Source organism: Salmo salar, unplaced genomic scaffold, assembly GCF_965601325.2.
Source record: "Salmo salar unplaced genomic scaffold, fSalSal1 ptg000721l, whole genome shotgun sequence".
Classification (NCBI taxonomy): Eukaryota; Metazoa; Chordata; class Actinopteri; order Salmoniformes; family Salmonidae; genus Salmo; species Salmo salar.
The window spans coordinates 88238-105000 of record NW_027675475.1 but is presented as its reverse complement, the minus strand read 5'-3'; the positions used below and the strand labels follow the sequence as shown (position 1 = coordinate 105000).

General features: G+C 49.4%; 1 pseudogene across 1 annotated transcript in view; it reads left to right on the top strand.

The window, feature by feature from the left end:
• Positions 1 to 16492, top strand: part of LOC106591425 (serine hydroxymethyltransferase, cytosolic-like) — a 59654-nt pseudogene extending 43162 nt beyond the window's left edge. The window contains exons 9-12 of the transcript XR_014391615.1: positions 5582 to 5704; positions 9822 to 9938; positions 10843 to 10953; positions 14328 to 16492. The product of XR_014391615.1 is annotated as a serine hydroxymethyltransferase, cytosolic-like (transcript). The remainder of the gene's footprint in view (positions 1 to 5581; positions 5705 to 9821; positions 9939 to 10842; positions 10954 to 14327) is intronic.
• Positions 16493 to 16763: the final 271 nt, after the last annotated feature.

The following is a 16763-nucleotide window of genomic DNA, read 5'->3' as shown; positions in this document are numbered from 1 at the left end:
GACAGGTAAAGTAGCCAGGACATCTCACTACCACACTATGACAGGTAAAGTAGCCAGGTCACCTCACTATGACAGGTAAAGTAGCCAGGTCACCTCACTACCACACTATGACAGGTAAAGTAGCCAGGTCACCTCACTATGACAGGTAAAGTAGCCAGGTCACCTCACTATGACAGGTAAAGTAGCCAGGTCACCTCACTATGACAGGTAAAGTAGCCAGGACACCACACTATGACAGGTAAAGTAGCCAGGACACCTCACTATGACAGGTAAAGTAGCCAGGACACCTCACTATGACAGGTAAAGTAGCCAGGTCACCTCACTATGACAGGTAAAGTAGACAGGTAAAGTAGCCAGGTCACCTCACTACCTCACTATGACAGGTAAAGTAGCCAGGTCACCTCACAACCACACTATGACAGGTAAGGTAGCCAGGACACCTCACTATGACAGGTAAAGTAGCCAGGACACCACACTATGACAGGTAAAGTAGCCAGGTCACCTCACTATGACAGGTAAAGTAGCCACAACACCTCACTATGACAGGTAAAGTAGCCAGGTCACCTCACTACCACACTATGACAGGTAAAGTAGCCAGGACACCTCACTATGACAAGTAAAGTAGCCAGGACACCTCACTATGACAGGTAAAGTAGCCAGGACACCACACTATGACAGGTAAAGTAGCCAGGACATCTCACTACCACACTATGACAGGTAAAGTAGCCAGGACACCTCACTACCACACTATGACAGGTAAAGTAGCCAGGACACCTCACTATGACAGGTAAAGTAGCCAGGACACCTCACTATGACAGGTAAAGTAGCCAGGACACCTCACTATGACAGGTAAAGTAGCCAGGACACCTCACTATGACAGGTAAAGTAGCCAGGACACCTCACTATGACAGGTAAAGTAGCCAGGACACCTCACTATGACAGGTAAAGTAGCCAGGTCATCTCACTATGACAGGTAAAGTAGCCAGGACATCTCACTACCACACTATGACAGGTAAAGTAGCCAGGTCACCTCACTATGACAGGTAAAGTAGCCAGGTCACCTCACTACCACACTATGACAGGTAAAGTAGCCAGGTCACCTCACTATGACAGGTAAAGTAGCCAGGTCACCTCACTATGACAGGTAAAGTAGCCAGGTCACCTCACTATGACAGGTAAAGTAGCCAGGACACCACACTATGACAGGTAAAGTAGCCAGGACACCTCACTATGACAGGTAAAGTAGCCAGGACACCTCACTATGACAGGTAAAGTAGCCAGGTCACCTCACTATGACAGGTAAAGTAGACAGGTAAAGTAGCCAGGTCACCTCACTACCTCACTATGACAGGTAAAGTAGCCAGGTCACCTCACTATGACAGGTAAAGTAGCCAGGACACCTCACTATGACAGGTAAAGTAGCCAGGACACCTCACTATGACAGGTAAAGTAGCCAGGTCACCTCACTATGACAGGTAAAGTAGCCAGGACACCTCACTATGACAGGTAAAGTAGCCAGGACAGCTCACTATGACAGGTAAAGTAGCCAGGTCACCTCACTATGACAGGTAAAGTAGCCAGGTCACCTCACTATGACAGGTAAAGTAGCCAGGTCACCTCACTATGACAGGTAAAGTAGCCAGGACACCACACTATGACAGGTAAAGTAGCCAGGACACCTCACTATGACAGGTAAAGTAGCCAGGACATCTCACTACCACACTATGACAGGTAAAGTAGCCAGGACATCTCACTACCACACTATGACAGGTAAAGTAGCCAGGTCACCTCACTATGACAGGTAAAGTAGCCAGGTCACCTCACTACCACACTATGACAGGTAAAGTAGCCAGGTCACCTCACTATGACAGGTAAAGTAGCCAGGTCACCTCACTATGACAGGTAAAGTAGACAGGTAAAGTAGCCAGGTCACCTCACTACCTCACTATGACAGGTAAAGTAGCCAGGTCACCTCACTATGACAGGTAAAGTAGCCAGGACACCTCACTATGACAGGTAAAGTAGCCAGGACAGCTCACTATGACAGGTAAAGTAGCCAGGTCACCTCACTATGACAGGTAAAGTAGCCAGGTCACCTCACTATGACAGGTAAAGTAGCCAGGACACCACACTATGACAGGTAAAGTAGCCAGGTCACCTCACTATGACAGGTAAAGTAGCCAGGACATCTCACTACCACACTATGACAGGTAAAGTAGCCAGGACATCTCACTACCACACTATGACAGGTAAAGTAGCCAGGTCACCTCACTATGACAGGTAAAGTAGCTAGGTCACCTCACTACCACACTATGACAGGTAAAGTAGCCAGGTCACCTCACTATGACAGGTAAAGTAGCCAGGTAAAGTAGCCAGGTCACCTCACTATGACAGGTAAAGTAGCCAGGACACCTCACTATGACAGGTAAAGTAGCCAGGACACCTCACTATGACAGGTAAAGTAGCCAGGACAGCTCACTATGACAGGTAAAGTAGCCAGGTCACCTCACTATGACAGGTAAAGTAGCCAGGTCACCTCACTATGACAGGTAAAGTAGCCAGGTCACCTCACTATGACAGGTAAAGTAGCCAGGACACCACACTATGACAGGTAAAGTAGCCAGGACACCACACTATGACAGGTAAAGTAGCCAGGACATCTCACTACCACACTATGACAGGTAAAGTAGCCAGGACATCTCACTACCACACTATGACAGGTAAAGTAGCCAGGTCACCTCACTATGACAGGTAAAGTAGCCAGGTCACCTCACTATGACAGGTAAAGTAGCCAGGTCACCTCACTATGACAGGTAAAGTAGACAGGTAAAGTAGCCAGGTCACCTCACTACCTCACTATGACAGGTAAAGTAGCCAGGTCACCTCACTATGACAGGTAAAGTAGCCAGGACACCTCACTATGACAGGTAAAGTAGCCAGGACAGCTCACTATGACAGGTAAAGTAGCCAGGTCACCTCACTATGACAGGTAAAGTAGCCAGGTCACCTCACTATGACAGGTAAAGTAGCCAGGACACCACACTATGACAGGTAAAGTAGCCAGGTCACCTCACTATGACAGGTAAAGTAGCCAGGACATCTCACTACCACACTATGACAGGTAAAGTAGCCAGGACATCTCACTACCACACTATGACAGGTAAAGTAGCCAGGTCACCTCACTATGACAGGTAAAGTAGCTAGGTCACCTCACTACCACACTATGACAGGTAAAGTAGCCAGGTCACCTCACTATGACAGGTAAAGTAGCCAGGTAAAGTAGCCAGGTCACCTCACTATGACAGGTAAAGTAGCCAGGTCACCTCACTATGACAGGTAAAGTAGCCAGGTCACCTCACTATGACAGGTAAAGTAGCCAGGACACCACACTATGACAGGTAAAGTAGCCAGGACACCACACTATGACAGGTAAAGTAGCCAGGACATCTCACTACCACACTATGACAGGTAAAGTAGCCAGGACATCTCACTACCACACTATGACAGGTAAAGTAGCCAGGTCACCTCACTATGACAGGTAAAGTAGCTAGGTCACCTCACTACCACACTATGACAGGTAAAGTAGCCAGGTCACCTCACTATGACAGGTAAAGTAGCCAGGTCACCTCACTATGACAGGTAAAGTAGCCAGGTAAAGTAGCCAGGACACCTCACAACCACACAGTGTGTGTAGTGATCTAGTATTTACGGCGCATTCGGAAAGTATTCAGACCCCTTGACTTTTTCCACATTCTGTTAACGTTACAGCCTTATTCTAAAATGGATTTAAAAAAATATATATATATTCCTCTTCAATATACACCCGATACTCCATAATGACAAAGTGAAAACAGGTTTTTATAATTGTTTACAAATATATAATTAAAAACAGAAATACCTTATTTACATAAGTATTCAGGACCCCTTTTTTTGCTGTGAGACTTGAAATTGAGCTCCGACGCTTCCTGTTTCCATTGATCATCCTTGAGATGTTTGTGCACGTCAGAGCAAACACCAAGCCGTGAGGTCAAACTGTTTGTCCCGAGACGGGGATTGTGTTCGAGGCACAGATCTGGGATTTAGAAGGGTAGCAAACAACAACAAAAAAATTTCCGCAGCATTGAAGGTCCCCAAGGACACAGTGGCGCAGCGGTCTAAGGCACTGCATCTCAGTGCTAGAGGCGTCACTACAGACCCTGGTTTGATTCCAGGCTGTATCACAAACCAGCTGTGATTGGGAGTGTAAATAGGGCGACGCACAATTTGGACCAGCATCGTCCGGGTTTGGCCCGGGGTAGGCCGTCATTGTAAATAAGAATTTGTTCTTAACCGACTTGCCTAGTTAAACAAAGGTTTAATTAAACCTAAATGGAAAAGGTTTGGAAGCGCCAAGATTCTTCCTAGAGCTGGCCGCCAAGGACAAACTGAGCAATCAGGGGGAGAAGGGCCTTGGTCAGGGAGGTGACCGATGAGCCGATGGTCACTCTGACAGAGCTCCGGAGTTTCTCTGTGGAGATGGGAGAACCTTCCAGAAGGACAACCATCTCTGCAGCCAATCAGGCCTTTATGGTAGAGTGGCCAGACAGACAGATCCCTACGGTGAAGCATGGTGGTGGCAGCATCATGCTGAGGGGATGTTTTTCAGCGGAAGGGACTGGGAGACTAGTCAGGGTCGAGGGAAAGATGAACGGAGCAAAGTACAGAGAGATCCTTGATGAAAACCTGCTCCAGAGCGCTCAGGACCTCAGACTGGAGTGAAGGTTCACCTTCCAACAGGACAACGACCCTAAGCACACAGCCAAGACAACGCAGGAGTGGCTTCGGGACAAGTCTCAATGTCCTTGAGTGGCCCAGCCAGAGCCCGGACTTGAACCCGATCTAACATCTCTGGAGAGACCTGAAAATAGCTGTGCAGCGACGCTCCCCATCCAACCTGACAGATCTTGAGAGGATCTGCAGAGAAGAATGGGAGAAACTCCCCAAATACAGGTGTGCCAAGCTTGTAGCGTCATACCCAAGAAGACTCAAGACTGTAATCGCTGCCAAAGATGCTTAAACAAAGTACTGAGTAAACGGTCTGAATATTTATGTAAATGTGATGTTTCTGTTTGCAAAATATTCCAAAAAACAGTTTTTGCTTTGTCATTATGGGGTATTGTGATGTCATTATGGGGTATTGTGATGTCATTATGGGGTATTGTGATGTCATTATGGGGTATTGTGATGTCATTATGGGGTATTGTGTGTAAATTGATAAGGGGAAAAAAATATTGAATCCATTTTTAGAATGATGCTGTAACGTAACAAAATGTGGAAAAAGCCAAGTTGGTCTCAATACTTTCTGAATGCACTGTATGTGTTTCTCTAGGTGTTGTGATGTCACTGAAGCAGGCTCTAACCCCAGAGGTTAAGGGTTAATGTGTGTTAATGTTTCTCCAGGTGTTGTGATGTCACTGAAGCAGGCTCTAACCCCAGAGGTTAAGGGTTAATGTGTGTTAATGTTTCTCCAGGTGTGGCGGTGGCCCTGAAGCAGGCTCTAACCCCAGAGGTTAAGGGTTAATGTGTGTGAATGTTTCTCCAGGTGTGGCGGTAGCCCTGAAGCAGGCTCTAACCCCAGAGTTTAAGGCATATCAGTACCAGGTGCTCTCTAACTGCAGAGCTATGGCCAACGCCCTCATCGACCTCGGGTACAAGATCGTCACCGGTGAGACAATAACGTCATGGTTGTGGTTAACAGACCAACACCTGTGTTGGACAGGCTGTAAGCCAAGGTTTCCAGAACTGGGTCCAGGGGACCCCAAGGGGTGAATATTTGGGGGGGGTTTTGCCCTAGGACCTGTGTAGTGCTAGTTCTGGAAACGCTGCTGTTAGGAATGGCCTCGGTTATTCCTTATCCCAACAGATGTTACTGTTACAATAGTTGAGGACCTCCCGAGTGGCGCAGTGGTCTAAGGCGCTGCATCGCAGTGCTAACTGTGCCACTAGAGATTCTGGGTTCGAGTCCAGGCTCTGTCGCAGCCGGCCGCGACCGGGAGACCCATGGGGCGGCGAACAATTTGGCCCAGCGTCGTCCGGGTTAGGAAGAGGGTTTGGCCGGCAGGGATGTCCTTGTCCCATCGCGCACTAGCGACTCCTGTGGCGTGCCGGGCGCAGTGCACGCTGACCAGGTCGCAAGGTGTACGGTGTTTCCTCCGACACATTGGTGCGGCTGGCTTCCCGGGTTAAGTGGGCATTGTGTCAAGAAGCAGTGCGGCTGGGTTGGGTTGTGTTTCTGAGGCAGCACCGCTCTCGGTCTTTCGCCTCTCCCGAGTCCATACGGGAGTTGCAGCGATGAGACAAGACTGTAACTACCAATTTGGATACCAACGAAATTGGGGAGAAAAAGGGGTAAAGAAAATACAGATAAAGTAAATATTACAATACTTGTTGTTAACCCTGTGTGTTAACTAGGAATGGGCACGGTTATTCAATATCACAATGGACGTTAATATTAAAATACTTGAGTATTCATTTTTGCACAAAAAAACAATTTATAGGCCTATTTTTAACATTGACATTTTATTTATTTTTATATAAAATTGATAAAACAAACTTTTTAAATGTAGTTTTTTTATGACGTGCGCCCCATTAAAAAATACCTGTAGCCTTCACGTGTGTAGCTTGTTGTTCAATCAAAGCTGCAAAAATATACCAAAATGAAGCATTATCTGATGAAATAACTTTAGAAAAGGGGGCACGAGACAGGGATGTCCCCTGTCGCCCTTCCTGTTTGCCAGTGGTAATTGAACTGCTAAGATATGGGACCCGAAACGTTAACGGGTATCAAAATTGGCAAACCATGAACAAAAAACTCAATTTATTTACCGACGATCTACTGATACACCTTTACTAATAATTAAAAACTCAATGCCCCTCACCCCCAACCCCCCTTTTTTTTTGTTAAAAATTATTTTCAGAATAATCCAACATTTTAGGATATCAAATTTACATGGAAATAGAAGAAGAATACCTCATGATATACAACTTTTAAAAACATATGAAATACTGAGGAGGCTTAATAAGTGACAACAAACATATATAATGATAACTTTATCCCATTACTCAACAACATGTAATCAGATCTAAATGAATTATATTAATTCACATGCATTACATAATACAGCTATGTACATACAGATACAATTAACCACTTCAGAATGGCTCCCAAAGTTTTTTTATTTTTTATAAATACCAATTACCCCGCCAAAAGACATTTCTTTAAAAAGTATAGTCGTGCCATAATGACTTCATATGGGCAGATAAACTCATAGAATAAATGGGAACCGTTTAAATCTGAGGGGGGGTGTTTTAAGCTTCCTAGATCTGAGGGGGGGGGGGGGGGTTTAAGCTTCCTAAATCTGAGGGGGGGGGGGGGTTTTAAGCTTCCTAAATCTGAGGGGGGGGGGGGGGTTTAAAGCTTCCTAAATCTGAGGGGGGGTTTAAGCTTCCTAAATCTGAGGGGGGGGTTTAAGCTTCCTAAATCTGAGGGGGGGTTTAAGCTTCCTAAATCTAAGGGGGGGTTTAAGCTTCCTAAATCTAAGGGGGGATTTAAGCTTCCTAAATCTGAGGGGGGGGGGGGTTTAAGCTTCCTAAATCTGAGGGGAGGGGGGGGGTTTAAGCTTCCTAAATCTGAGGGGAGGGGGGGGGTTTAAGCTTCCTAAATCTGAGGGGAGGGGGGGGTTTTAAGCTTCCTAAATCTGAGGGGAGGGGGGGGTTTAAAGCTTCCTAAATCTGAGGGGGGGTTTAAGCTTCCTAAATCTGAGGGGGGTGTTTTAAGCTTCCTAAATCTGAGGGGGGGGGGGGGTTTAAGCTTCCTAAATCTGAGGGGGGGGGGGGTTTAAGCTTCCTAAATCTGAGGGGGGGGTTTAAGCTTCCTAAATCTGAGGGGGGGGTTTAAGCTTCCTAAATCTAAGGGGGGGTTTAAGCTTCCTAAATCTAAGGGGGGATTTAAGCTTCCTAAATCTGAGGGGGGGGGGGGTTTAAGCTTCCTAAATCTGAGGGGAGGGGGGGGGTTTAAGCTTCCTAAATCTGAGGGGAGGGGGGGGGTTTAAGCTTCCTAAATCTGAGGGGAGGGGGGGGTTTTAAGCTTCCTAAATCTGAGGGGAGGGGGGGGTTTAAAGCTTCCTAAATCTGAGGGGGGGTTTAAGCTTCCTAAATCTGAGGGGGGGGTGTTTTAAGCTTCCTAAATCTGAGGGGGGGGGGGGTTTAAGCTTCCTAAATCTGAGGGGAGGGGTTTAAGCTTCCTAAATCTGAGGGGAGGGGGGGGTTTTAAGCTTCCTAAATCTGAGGGGGGGGGGGGGGTTTAAAGCTTCCTAAATCTGAGGGGGGGTTTAAGCTTCCTAAATCTGAGGGGGGGGGTTTAAGCTTCCTAAATCTGAGGGGGGGGTTTAAGCTTCCTAAATCTAAGGGGGGATTTAAGCTTCCTAAATCTGAGGGGGGGGGGGTTTAAGCTTCCTAAATCTGAGGGGAGGGGGGGGGTTTAAGCTTCCTAAATCTGAGGGGAGGGGGGGGTTTTAAGCTTCCTAAATCTGAGGGGAGGGGGGGTTTAAGCTTCCTAAATCTGAGGGGAGGGGGGGTTTAAGCTTCCTAAATCTGAGGGGGGGGTTTAAGCTTCCTAAATCTGAGGGGAGGGGGGGGTTTAAGCTTCCTAAATCTGAGGGGAGGGGGGGGTTTAAGCTTCCTAAATCTGAGGGGGGTTTAAGCTTCCTAAATCTGAGGGGGGGGTTTTAAGCTTCCTAAATCTGAGGGGGGGTTTTAAGCTTCCTAAATCTGAGGGGGGTTTTAAGATACCCCTCTCTCCTCGCTATGAAAGATGTGAGTGTTTGTTCTCGGAAGTACGGTAACTAATCAGTCTCTCACCGTTCCAAAAAATACTGAATCTTAAGATGTCGATATCCCGGCGGGAAGTGAATCTTGACACTCAGAAATTGGAGTCGACGTGCAAGGAGCCGAGGAATCGATTGTTTTGGAGTAGACTCTTCACAACTACGTCATCGTTGTTAAACAGTTGGACAAATGGCGACAGCAGCAAAGTCCTGTATGGTAACACATTGAGATGTTAAATGAGAAGGAGATGCCAACATTACGAGGTGGAATTTAGGTACAGTAACGGTAGTACAGGTGCCAATGCTTCACCGTCTGAAAAGGGGACGCACCGCGACGCCCAAACGCACCGCGACGCCCAAACGCACCGCGACGCCCAAACGCACCGTGAGGCCCAAACCACTGCTGGCAGAATTTAGGTACAGTAACGGTAGTACAGGTGCCAATGCTGTTGTTTTTAAACATTAAGAAAAATGGTCAATTTGTCACATCCCTGGTTGCTATATGGTTGTGTTAATGTTGTGGTATGGTTGTGTTAATGTTGTGGTATGGTTGTGTTAATGTTGTTGTGTTAATGTTGTGGTATGGTTGTGTTAATGTTGTGGTGTGGTTGTGTTAATGTTGTGGTGTGGTTGTGTTAATGTTGTGGTGTGGTCGTGTTAATGTTGTGGTATGGTCGTGTTAATGTTGTGGTATGGTTGTGTTAATGTTGTGGTATGGTTGTGTTAATGTTGTGGTATGGTTGTGTTAATGTTGTGGTATGGTTGTGTTAATGTTGTGGTATGGTTGTGTTAATGTTGTGGTATGGTTGTGTTAATGTTGTGGTATGGTTGTGTTAATGTTGTTGTATGGTTGTGTTAATGTTGTGGTATGGTTGTGTTAATGTTGTTGTATGGTTGTGTTAATGTTGTGGTATGGTTGTGTTAATGTTGTTGTATGGTTGTGTTTATGTTGTCCAGGGGGTTCTGATAACCATCTGATCTTACTGGACCTGAGGCCCAGCGGGACGGACGGAGGACGAGCTGAGAAGGTTCTAGAAGCTGCTGCCATCGCCTGCAACAAGAACACCTGCCCAGGTAAGTAACAGACACTGTCCTCTGTAGGTGATGAGAGTGCTCTGTATCCCAGTGGTCTATATGTGTGTGTGTGTGTGTGTAGGTGATGAGAGTGCTCTGTGTCCCAGTGGTCTATATGTGTGTGTGTGTGTGTGTGTAGGTGATGAGAGTGCTCTGTGTCCCAGTGGTCTATATGTGTGTGTGTGTGTGTGTAGGAACTGACCCTGTGTGTGTGTGTGTGTGTGTGTGTGTGTGTGTGTGTGTGTGTGTGTGTGTGTGTGTGTAGGTGATGAGAGTGCTCTGTGTCCCAGTGGTCTATATGTGTGTGTGTGTAGGAACTGACCCTGTGTGTGTGTGTGTAGGTGATAAGAGTGCTCTGTGTCCCAGTGGTCTATATGTGTGTGTGTGTGTGTAGGTGATGAGAGTGCTCTGTGTCCCAGTGGTCTATATGTGTGTGTGTGTGTGTGTGTAGGAACTGACCCTGTGTGTGTGTGTGTGTGTGTGTGTGTGTGTGTGTGTGTGTGTGTGTGTGTGTGTGTGTGTGTGTGTGTGTGTGTGTGTGAGGTGATAAGAGTGCTCTGTGTCCCAGTGGTCTATATGTGTGTGTGTGTGTAGGAACTGACCCTGTGTGTGTGTGTGTGTGTGTGTGTGTGTGTGTGTGTGTAGGTGATGAGAGTGCTCTGTGTCCCAGTGGTCTATATGTGTGTGTGTGTGTGTAGGTGATAAGAGTGCTCTGTGTCCCAGTGGTCTATATGTGTGTGTGTGTGTAGGAACTGACCCTGTGTGTGTGTGTGTGTGTGTGTGTGTGTGTGTGTGTGTGTAGGTGATGAGAGTGCTCTGTGTCCCAGTGGTCTATATGTGTGTGTGTAGGAACTGACCCTGTGTGTGTGTGTGTGTGTGTGTGTGTGTGTGTGTGTGTGTGTAGGTGATAAGAGTGCATTGCGTCCCAGCGGTCTGAGGTTCGGCTCTCCTGCTCTGACCTCCAGGGGAATGGTTGAGGAAGACTTCAGGAAGGTCGCAGAGTTCATCCACAGAGGTGACCTTTAACCCCTGACCTCTGTGTCTATAGTCATAGTACTGACCCTAGATGTCCAGCTAGCAGACCAAGGCCCCTCTAATCCCTGACCTCTAACCCCTGACCTTTAACCCCTGACCTCTGTGTCTATAGTCATAGTACTGATCCTAGATGTCCAGCTAGCAGACCAAGGCCCCTTTAACCCCTGACCTCTGTGTCTATAGACATAGTGATGACCCTAGATGTCCAGCTAGCAGACCAAAGCCACCTCTAACCCCTGACCTTTAACCCCTGACCTCTGTGTCTATAGACATAGTGATGACCCTAGATGTCCAGCTAGCAGACCAAGGCCCCTTTAACCCCTGACCTTTAACCCCTGACCTCTGTGTCTATAGACATAGTACTGACCCTAGATGTCCAGCTAGCAGACCAAGGCCCCTTTAACCCCTGACCTCTAACCCCTGACCTCTGTGTCTATAGACATAGTGATGACCCTAGATGTCCAGCTAGCAGCCCAAGGCCCCTTTAACCCCTGACCTTTAACCCCTGACCTCTGTGTCTATAGACATAGTACTGACCCTAGATGTCCAGCTAGCAGCCCAAGGCCCCTCTAACCCCTGACCTCTCAACCCCTCGTTCTCCCTACAGGTATCCAGATTACCCTGGACGTCCAGGCCTCTCTGCAGCCCAAGGCCACCTCTAACCCCTGACCTCTCAACCCCTCGTTCTCCCTACAGGTTATCCAGATTACCCCTGGACGTCCAGGCATCTCTGCAGCCCAAGGCCACCTCTAACCCCTGACCTCTCAACCCCTCGTTCTCCCTACAGGTATCCAGATTACGTCCAGGCATCTCTGCAGCCCAAGGCCACCTCTAACCCCTGACCTCTCAACCCCTCGTTCTCCCTACAGGTTATCCAGATAACCCTGGACGTCCAGGCATCTCTGCAGCCCAAGGCCACCTCTAACCCCTGACCTCTCAACCCCTCGTTCTCCCTACAGGTATCCAGATTACGTCCAGGCCTCTCTGCAGCCCAAGGCCACCTCTAACCCCTGACCTCTCAACCCCTCGTTCTCCCTACAGGTTATCCAGATTACCCTGGACGTCCAGGCCTCTCTGCAGCCCAAGGCCACCTCTAACCCCTGACCTCTCAACCCCTCGTTCTCCCTACAGGTATCCAGATTACCCTGGACGTCCAGGCCTCTCTGCAGCCCAAGGCCACCTCTAACCCCTGACCTCTCAACCCCTCGTTCTCCCTACAGGTATCCAGATTACCCTGGACGTCCAGGCCTCTCTGCAGCCCAAGGCCACCTCTAACCCCTGACCTCTCAACCCCTCGTTCTCCCTACAGGTATCCAGATTACCCTGGACGTCCAGGCCTCTCTGCAGCCCAAGGCCACCTCTAACCCCTGACCTCTCAACCCCTCGTTCTCCCTACAGGTATCCAGATTACCCTGGACGTCCAGGCCTCTCTGCAGCCCAAGGCCACCTCTAACCCCTGACCTCTCAACCCCTCGTTCTCCCTACAGGTATCCAGATTACCCTGGACGTCCAGGCCTCTCTGCAGCCCAAGGCCACCTCTAACCCCTGACCTCTCAACCCCTCGTTCTCCCTACAGGTATCCAGATTACCCTGGACGTCCAGGCCTCTCTGCAGCCCAAGGCCACCTCTAACCCCTGACCTCTCAACCCCTCGTTCTCCCTACAGGTATCCAGATTACCCTGGACGTCCAGGCCTCTCTGCAGCCCAAGGCCACCTCTAACCCCTGACCTCTCACCCCTCGTTCTCCCTACAGGTATCCAGATTACCCTGGACGTCCAGGCCTCTCTGCAGCCCAAGGCCACCTCTAACCCCTGACCTCTCAACCCCTCGTTCTCCCTACAGGTATCCAGATTACCCTGGACGTCCAGGCCTCTCTGCAGCCCAAGGCCACCTCTAACCCCTGACCTCTCAACCCCTCGTTCTCCCTACAGGTATCCAGATTACCCTGGACGTCCAGGCCTCTCTGCAGCCCAAGGCCACCTCTAACCCCTGACCTCTCAACCCCTCGTTCTCCCTACAGGTATCCAGATTACCCTGGACGTCCAGGCCTCTCTGCAGCCCAAGGCCACCTCTAACCCCTGACCTCTCAACCCCTCGTTCTCCCTACAGGTATCCAGATTACCCTGGACGTCCAGGCCTCTCTGCAGCCCAAGGCCACCTCTAACCCCTGACCTCTCAACCCCTCGTTCTCCCTACAGGTATCCAGATTACCCTGGACGTCCAGGCCTCTCTGCAGCCCAAGGCCACCTCTAACCCCTGACCTCTCAACCCCTCGTTCTCCCTACAGGTATCCAGATTACCCTGGACGTCCAGGCCTCTCTGCAGCCCAAGGCCACCTCTAACCCCTGACCTCTCAACCCCTCGTTCTCCCTACAGGTATCCAGATTACCCTGGACGTCCAGGCCTCTCTGCAGCCCAAGGCCACCTCTAACCCCTGACCTCTCAACCCCTCGTTCTCCCTACAGGTATCCAGATTACCCTGGACGTCCAGGCCTCTCTGCAGCCCAAGGCCACCTCTAACCCCTGACCTCTCAACCCCTCGTTCTCCCTACAGGTATCCAGATTACCCTGGACGTCCAGGCCTCTCTGCAGGCCAAGGCCACCTCTAACCCCTGACCTCTCAACCCCTCGTTCTCCCTACAGGTATCCAGATTACCCTGGACGTCCAGGCCTCTCTGCAGCCCAAGGCCACCTCTAACCCCTGACCTCTCAACCCCTCGTTCTCCCTACAGGTATCCAGATTACCCTGGACGTCCAGGCCTCTCTGCAGCCCAAGGCCACCTCTAACCCCTGACCTCTCAACCCCTCGTTCTCCCTACAGGTATCCAGATTACCCTGGACGTCCAGGCCTCTCTGCAGCCCAAGGCCACCTCTAACCCCTGACCTCTCAACCCCTCGTTCTCCCTACAGGTATCCAGATTACCCTGGACGTCCAGGCCTCTCTGCAGCCCAAGGCCACCTCTAACCCCTGACCTCTCAACCCCTCGTTCTCCCTACAGGTATCCAGATTACCCTGGACGTCCAGGCCTCTCTGCAGCCCAAGGCCACCTCTAACCCCTGACCTCTCACCCCTCGTTCTCCCTACAGGTATCCAGATTACCCTGGACGTCCAGGCCTCTCTGCAGCCCAAGGCCACCTCTAACCCCTGACCTCTCAACCCCTCGTTCTCCCTACAGGTATCCAGATTACCCTGGACGTCCAGGCCTCTCTGCAGCCCAAGGCCACCTCTAACCCCTGACCTCTCAACCCCTCGTTCTCCCTACAGGTATCCAGATTACCCTGGACGTCCAGGCCTCTCTGCAGCCCAAGGCCAACTCTAACCCCTGACCTCTCAACCCCTCGTTCTCCCTACAGGTATCCAGATTACCCTGGACGTCCAGGCCTCTCTGCAGCCCAAGGTCACCCTGAAGGAGTTTAAGGAGGCCCTTGCAGGGGAGGCCAAGCACCAGGAACGGGTAGCAGAGCTGAGGGGCGAGGTGGAAGCTTTCGCGGGGAGGTTCCCCATGCCTGGTCTGGAGGAACTTTAGAAGACCGGGGTCCGATGGTTCTCACTGCTGGATTGCCTTTTTCCCCCTCTGCTGTTGCACCCTGTTGAATAAACTTCCCATCTCCTTTTCTCAACGTTTTGTAGGGAAGAACAAAAAAAAAAAACCCAACTCAAACTATTCTGCTTTTTTTTTTCCGTGAGTCCACTGTTGTTACAATCCCAGAATGTGTCGCAGGTCGGCTTGTCAAGATGAAGGAAATTCAAGAAGAGATGTCAATCTACCACATCATCATCCTTTATCTTGAAAACTTGACCGCTGACCTGCAAAACTGACTGTTTCCCTTCTCTGCCTTAACGGTTTGACTGACCGGTTTGTCCTCTGCCTTAACGGTTTGACTGACTGTTTCCCTTCTCTGTCTTAACGGTTTGACTGACCGGTTTGTCCTCTGCCTTAACGGTTTGACTGACCGGTTTGTCCTCTGCCTTAACTGTTTGACTGACTGTTTCCCTTCTCTGTCTTAACGGTTTGACTGACCGGTTTGTCCTCTGTCTTAACGGTTTGACTGACTGTTTCCCTTCTCTGTCTTAACGGTTTGACTGACCGGTTTGTCCTCTGCCTTAACGGTTTGACTGACCGGTTTGTCCTCTGCCTTAACGGTTTGACTGACCGGTTTGTCCTCTGCCTTAACGGTTTGACTGACCGGTTTGTCCTCTGTCTTAACGGTTTGACTGACCGGTTTGTCCTCTGCCTTAACGGTTTGACTGACCGGTTTGTCCTCTGCCTTAACGGTTTGACTGACCGGTTTGTCCTCTGCCTTAACGGTTTGACTGACCGGTTTGTCCTCTGCCTTAACGGTTTGACTGACCGGTTTGTCCTCTGCCTTAACGGTTTGACTGACCGGTTTCTCCTCTGCCTTAACGGTTTGACTGACCGGTTTGTCCTCTGTCTTAACGGTTTGACTGACCGGTTTGTCCTCTGCCTTAACGGTTTGACTGACCGGTTTGTCCTCTGCCTTAACGGTTTGACTGACCGGTTTGTCCTCTGTCTTAACGGTTTGACTGACCGGTTTGTCCTCTGCCTTAACGGTTTGACTGACCGGTTTGTCCTCTGCCTTAACGGTTTGACTGACTGTTTCCCTTCTCTGCCTTAACGGTTTGACTGACCGGTTTGTCCTCTGTCTTAACGGTTTGACTGACCGGTTTGTCCTCTGCCTTAACGGTTTGACTGACCGGTTTGTCCTCTGCCTTAACTGTTTGACTGACTGTTTCCCTTCTCTGTCTTAACGGTTTGACTGACCGGTTTGTCCTCTGTCTTAACGGTTTGACTGACTGTTTCCCTTCTCTGTCTTAACGGTTTGACTGACCGGTTTGTCCTCTGCCTTAACGGTTTGACTGACCGGTTTGTCCTCTGCCTTAACGGTTTGACTGACCGGTTTGTCCTCTGCCTTAACGGTTTGACTGACCGGTTTGTCCTCTGTCTTAACGGTTTGACTGACCGGTTTGTCCTCTGCCTTAACGGTTTGACTGACCGGTTTGTCCTCTGCCTTAACGGTTTGACTGACCGGTTTGTCCTCTGCCTTAACGGTTTGACTGACCGGTTTGTCCTCTGCCTTAACGGTTTGACTGACCGGTTTGTCCTCTGCCTTAACGGTTTGACTGACCGGTTTCTCCTCTGCCTTAACGGTTTGACTGACCGGTTTGTCCTCTGTCTTAACGGTTTGACTGACCGGTTTGTCCTCTGCCTTAACGGTTTGACTGACCGGTTTGTCCTCTGCCTTAACGGTTTGACTGACCGGTTTGTCCTCTGTCTTAACGGTTTGACTGACCGGTTTGTCCTCTGCCTTAACGGTTTGACTGACCGGTTTGTCCTCTGCCTTAACGGTTTGACTGACTGTTTCCCTTCTCTGCCTTAACGGTTTGACTGACCGGTTTGTCCTCTGTCTTAACGGTTTGACTGACCGGTTTGTCCTCTGCCTTAACGGTTTGATGTAACGAAACCCAAGACAAATAAAACTCTAATATGTGGAACACACCTCAGTCTCTACTGTCTCTCTTGTTCTTCAGAAGATGAACGACACTGTAGACGGCATGTGTGAATCAATGGGTGTGATTTAGAGGATGCATTGTGGGTAAATATAGAGCCCGTCGGCCATTAGGATTTGGTTCCAGATATACACATTTGAAAGAGAAAGATACCTAGTCAGTTACACGACCGTTTAGAGGAACCGGCTGCGTTTTATCCGACCGTTTAGAGGAGCCGGCTGTGTTTTATCCGACCGTTTAGAGGAACCGGCTGCGTTTTA